Below are 7,011 nucleotides of genomic sequence, written 5' to 3' on the forward strand. Positions count from 1 at the left end.
CCTGTGTAATAAATGCATTTTGAAGCGTACACGTTACACACATCATTACATACAATATTTTCATGCAGTCAATTTTATAAGGTTATACGAGTACATCCCGTCGCCCTCGATGCTCAGTGACATGAAGCGTTGCTTTTGAGAACCCCAAAACATCTGATGAACAAACATGCGGTAGTTCAATCAAATGGTGATAATTTCGGGAATCAGATGCGGTCTGTGATACGCAAGGGTTCAAAATTAGGGCCGAAAAAGCACAATTCAACCTGCCAGATTCAACATGCCGACGCAAAAAAAGCAAACGTAGAATCCCGGAATACAAAACACGATTTTGCAAACTAACGAAAAGGTTAGAAGGCTCCAAAATCCAGATGATCTCTTCGAAAAAATTCTCACACCTCATACCCAGTCGTGGATTGGTGCTCCTGGTAAGCTACTGGACGAGCGAGCAAATCTGTGCGTAATGCTATGCGTTTGCAGAGTCAAGTTGACGCTTCATGCCGATTGCGAAAAATCACCTAAATCCAGAAACTATCCCGTGGTGCCTTATCTCAATCCATTTGAAGCAGGAGCGTTTTCCCTGATGAAACTGTTGGACAGGTCACATCGCAAACGACTATTGACGCCACCTATGGACGATGGAATCCGTACTCAAAGACGAAAACATCCGAAGATGAACGCAAGTGACACGGTCCCGGAACTTCAAACAAACACAGTAGTCCCACTGCCGGCTCCTGCTGACCTTTTCCAAAACGAACGCAATTTCGATTTATCGGCCGATTTACCTCTTGCCGTACCGACCATTCCTGGCTACTGGCTCATCTTTCGTCACGCCAGTTGATTTTCACGAGTTATCAGAAGAACCGCAAAGCCTGTCGAAAGTTGATGCCTTCGTCGAACCACGGTCCCCTCCCACACTGACCTCGGAAGAATTCATCGACGAAATTCATCATTCTGACAAGACTACAACCACGTCCAGATTTATGCCTGACCTATAATCAGCCCCAGTACCCGGTAATCCTGCAAACGTTCTTTCATTATATTCTTATTGTCCACTCGCATGCCATATTATCCCTCACTCTAATAAATTCATTCGTAAATAAAAGCATCATTACATGAATTGTATTTTGTCATTATTGACTGTTAATACCAACGAGAATTTAATCATACAAGAAACACGGTCACGAAATTCAAACCTCATCTAATAATTCAGTATGAATCAATTTTACGGGTATTCGATAACCAAATTCAAATTAAAACTATTCTATGCCCAACGAGTGACACCGGTTTTTAGATATAGTTGGAATCTACCACGTGTAAATAGCTCAATGTAAAATAACGTTTTCCGACACCCTGTCCTTCTATGAGGTTACAAAAAAAAAGTCCTTCCGTAAAACTGTCGCTTCTCGACAACACCTTTTCGTATGGGGATATTGCAACGTATTCGAATTTGTCTACTACAATTTCATTTAAAATTTACTGAATTTCACCAGCTACGTTAATACAATGTCATTAATTTATTCCATGCAGGGCGAAACAACGCTCCACAATCTCTGCCGGACCACGACTGGCAGCAACGAGTTTCACTCGATCGAATGTATATTACATTAATATATATTACTATTAATGTATATTACATACGTTTAAGAACGAGGCAATATGCCTGTCAAGAAAATTTCAAATTAACCAAACATTTTGCTGAGAAAAAAAAATATCTAAATTCACCAACCGATAAATATTTTTAAAATGGTATTCATTATTCCACAAGCAGTGTATTTTTCTCCCTTTTTTCATGATCCTAAGAAATTCGAAATAACACGATAGTCTTGCGTCGCGAACTTCTCATCTCCGAGGCGCGAGAAATCCGTTAAACCCACGGTAAGTGGTGTTGATAAGTATCACACATGGACAGGTATCGTTTATTCCTGTCGTCGAAGGGTGACCGAAGATATGAGGCATTAAACAGATCTACCGAATACACTGATACACAAGTGTCGAGACTATAGAAATATCAACACCCAAAGGTACAATAGAATTCATTTGACCGTAACGTACTTCCAAAAGTTGTATGCTTAGTTTATACAACGTGTACAATATACTGTATCAAAAAAATCTACTATTTTTTTTTTCGAAATACAAGTCGCAAATATTGTTTCAAAGGACGAGAATAATAATAAATATTAATATTCAGAGGTGCCTCATCGTGATTGTTTATTTCCCATTTCAATATCATGGGAATTTTTTTTTTTTGTCTTTGAAACTATAACTCGTCAACGCATTAGCGTGCTGATAAGACCACTACATATTTTCCTAGAGAAATGAACGCTCTTCAGAAAAAGCCTGTTATCATTTTATGATAAATCTTGCGTCGCGAACTTCTCATCTCCGAGGCGTGTGAAACTCGTTAAACCCACGGTAAGTGGTGTTGGTAAGTATCACACATGAACAGGTATCGTTTATTCCTGTTGTCGAAGGGTGACCGAAGATACGAGGCATTAAACAGATTTACCGAATACACTGATACACGAGTGTCGAGATTACAGAAATATCAACACCCAAAGGTACAATAGAATTTATTTGACCGTAACGTACTTCCAAAATTTGGATGTTGATATTTTCCGATAAATTCAAACTGGTTTATAATTATTAAACCGCGAATAACGTGTCAAAAATATTTTCCAGACTCAAATTAGTATAATTTCAGGAAGCACACGAAATACTGAGAGCAATTAATTCTTCGTGGTTATTGGCGAAGAGAGTATATTTCATTCAAATTCAAAAGATTTTTAATTTTTCACGAGTGAAACTTGATCCGCAAACCTACTCTTGTTTAGGCAACTCATAATCAAGGATTCAGCTATGCAATCAACTCAAATGCGTTAAAACGAATAAATCAGATTCGAGTGGCGAACCGACAATTCAATAGAATTAAGAAAAGTTCATTTAACTCTAAAAAAAGAGTTCAGTAGATTGTGAGCAAAACTTCAATTGCTTAAGCGGTCGCCTATTGGAACTGGAATGTGTACAGACGGAAATAATATTTACACAATTCAGACTACAATTGTATAGACGAAATATAAACTTGTCTAAATCACGTAATTTCTCTTATTGCGTAGATTTTGACATTATGCGAAACCCAAATTATTGAGATAAGGATAATAAATGAATAATATCGAACCAATATGGTGACCACGAAGCTGGCTACACGATGTCCAAAATGGCGATTCATCGACAGGAAACCACTTGTTGCAGGGTTGAAAAATCGGCAGCAACACTTGAATTTGACGATAAGATATTTTATCATCCAAACGCGAGTTTAAACGGCAAACGTAGTGATACGAACAGATTTATCATACTTGCAACTTCGCGAACCGGTGGAATCGGCTTGTTTACACTGAAAGCATCCGCGCTCTGGGACAGCTCACAGAAAACTGAGGCTCTCGATCCTCGTGCGCGAAGATTTGGCGATCGGTGATTCGAATCGGCAAAATTCGTCGGTAAGCCGTGTTTCAAATGTTCGGTACACTCGGTCGAATACTTGGCGGAAGAAAAATATGACGAGACGTATGTTTTGAAACTACGACTCGTCAAATCGATGGATTTGGAAACCGATACGAATTAATTTTCTGATAAATATTTAAATTTCACGCAAGCGTTGGAATCAATATAATATTTTGCAACTACATATCAGCCAAAATGCGAATTCCAACGCGAAATGTATTGATGTTTCAAAAGCTGGGGGAAAATGAAGGTTTTGCTTAATCCTCAGATAATTACATCGTTCTTTCATGTACTTTAAGTTCGATCGAAATAATTCTTTTATTAGATTTAGAAAAAAACGATAGAAAAAATGGATTTTTCCAAAGTTCAAGACTCACGTAACTCCTTAATTATTTTATTCGGTAAAAATGATTGTCGTATTTACGATAAGGCTGATTACAGGGTGAAAGGAAGCTGCAAAGTTTCAGCTTCCAAAGTCGACTATGTCTACAGATATGATAATGCAATGATTACAGAATATAAGCCGCTATAAGACAGTCATTTTTGGAGCTTAGTTGATAGCCGACAAAAACATAATGTTGCTAGGTGTAAATGTGTATATAAAATTAAGAAAAACGCCTCTGGGGTTTTTCAACGGTACGAAGCTCGACTGGTTGCCTGTGGCTACAGCCAAAAATACGATATCGATTTTAACGAGACGTTTGCACGAGTCGTGAGACACTCAACAATAGGACTATTATTCGCAATTGGTAATCAAATTGAAACGAACATGGAACTTTTGGACGTGTCGACGCCGTTTCCAAATGGTGAGCTTGATGAATCATCAAAATTCTTATAAAATTTGTTTGCGCAAGAAAAATTTATACGGGTCGAAATAGGCTGGTCGAGTATGGAATCGAAAGATTGAGCATAGGTTACGGTCAATCAAAATGTGAATTTTGTGTTTGTAAAAACAAAGAAGAGAACATTTGTACGTTGATGGTTTCTTTGTTTTTAATAACTGTATGAAAGAGAAAAAGAGATTGATTGATATATTAAAAGGTAACTTTAATGTCAAATGCTAACGAGGCAATATGCCTATCAAGAAAATTTCAAATTAACCAAACATTTTGCTGTGAAAAAAAAATATCCAAATTCACCAACCGATAAATATTTTTAAAATGGTATTCATTATTCCACAAGCAGCGTATTTTTCTCCCTTTTTTCATCATCCTAAGAAATTCGAAACAACACGACAGTCTTGCGTCGCGAACTTCTCATCTCCGAGGCGTTTGAAATCCGTTAAACCCACGGTAAGTGGTGTTGATAAGTATCACACGTGAACAGGTATCGTTTATTCCTGTCGTCGAAGGGTGACCGAAGATACGAGGCATTAAACAGATCTACCGAATACACTGATACACAAGTGTCGAGACTATAGAAATATCAACATCCAAAGGTACAATAGAATTCATTTGACCGTAACGTACTTCCAAAAGTTGTATGCTTAGTTTATACAACGTGTACAATATACTGTATCAAAAAAATCTAATTTTTTTTTTTCGAAATACGAGTCGCAAACATTGTTTCAAAGGATGAGAATAATAATAAATATTAATATTTAGAGGTGCCTCATCGTGATTGTTTATTTCCCATTTCAATAACATGGGAATTTTTTTTTTTTTTATCTTTGAAACTTTATAACTCGTCAACGCACTAGCGTGCTGATAAGACCACTACATATTTTTATAGAGAAATGGACGCTCTTCAAAAAAGGTCCGTTATCATTTAATGATGAATCTATTATTTCAAAAGTTATTTAAGATCAAAGGTCAGCAAGAGATCCCGAGAAACGAATCAACAGCGCCAATAGCCAAAAGAATGCGACTGGAGTCAGCAGAAGATTTATTCTATTACGTATTTTTACGAGTGGTGGCAATTATTCAAAATCTTACACGCAGATACCTTTTTTACATTGAAATAATGATAAAATTTTTTCAATAGTTGCACACTTGCGTTTTGTGATCGAATGTGTTTTGAAAAAATTGATAGTTCTTCGAAATTAATTTTCTAAATTTGTTGATCAAATCAAAAATTACTTTTCAATGCAATTTTACTCTAATCATATAAGTCCCGTTTACGTATTACGTGACCGGTATAATATTTTGCAGAACGTTTAGATCACGATGACGAAAATTCATTTGAAAAATATTCGTGACTTCAACATTGCCGGTGGCTAAAATTCTCAAATTCGCAAATGTCGATTCGACGGGTTATGACGGGTTCGGCGGGGCATCCAGAAGCCTATATCGTATTTGAGTTAAGAATAGTACACTTTGAAATAAGCCTTATGATATGGTAATATTATAGGTAAAATTGTTGCTCAAAGTTATAATTCAACTGTTGGCGATAAAAAGACGGACGACTTAGGGGCCTGATTATTTTGAAAAACAGAAAAGAAGCCAATCAGTCCTTAATAGAAGAAAATATTTCAAGAAAAACGAACAAACTACGTGAATTCCTTGTTTTAAAAAATATCCAAAAGGTGTATTAAAAGGTATACGGGTCAACTTTGCATCATTTTTATGTATATAAAATTGATTTTTGAATTCAACAACATTCCTATCCGTGGATCAATCTATCAACTGTACCGAGTATCATTGGCAGTACTAGAAGCCAAGATACAGTTTGTTCAGCGCGGCATCTCGTCCATACAAAATAATGAGGACGACTATAAACACAACACATTTAACGAAGAGTGGCTACAAGCCGCAAAAGCAGTGGTTGTGTTACCAGACCAGATCAGCACGATCGTAAATGCGATCGGCAAAATAAACGTCTATGATTCAACATACGTGCCAAAGCTCGCACGCGACAACTACCATGATGGCAGGTTTGTGCCACAGAGTGAGCAGGTAGTTTTATCTAACCTACGAAACACCGTAGAGGCGTTAGCGCGTGAAGATACGCCCATGCAACAACGCAGGGCCTTCTACCAGCACAACCCGATTCCGGGAACGGTATGGCACGGGCAACCGGAAAATCCGGTATTGCAGAATCCCAATGATATGATACCGCCAAACTATGACGTCGTAGACCTGCAAGACGACATCAGTGACTTGAGGGCGAAGCTCAACTACTTGAATAAGAAGGCAGGCAAGTATTTTACCGATCCAATTGTCTTTTCGCCAGATGGGCAGAAGACACAACTAATCTGCAACCAGCAGGATGGATTGAGAGTTAGTGACCGTGAGATGAACGAGCCACTTGATCAATACTATGCACGCTGCAAAGTTGAGGGGGATATAGACGATTATTATAATTTAGCGTCATTAACAGCTCCTGAACAGCTGAAAGGAAATTTACTATTGCTTGGAGAAAGTCCAATAGCTAGAAGCCGACGCTATCCGGTCTATTTAATGAGAGATGTCAGAGCATGCCACGAATTTTCAAACTTGCATTATAAGGCTGCTCGGAATATGCGCTATACTTGATAGGTATAATATATTTACTTATATCGCATGAAGCGACGAT

General features: G+C 37.7%; 1 protein-coding gene across 1 annotated transcript in view; it reads right to left on the minus strand.

Annotated features, from left to right (window-relative positions):
• Positions 1–7,011, minus strand: part of LOC124293678 — a 164,828-nt gene that overhangs the window by 40,860 nt on the left and 116,957 nt on the right. The window lies entirely within an intron of this gene.

The sequence above is a fragment of the Neodiprion lecontei genome, chromosome 3, assembly GCF_021901455.1.
Source record: "Neodiprion lecontei isolate iyNeoLeco1 chromosome 3, iyNeoLeco1.1, whole genome shotgun sequence".
NCBI lineage: Eukaryota > Metazoa > Arthropoda > Insecta > Hymenoptera > Diprionidae > Neodiprion > Neodiprion lecontei.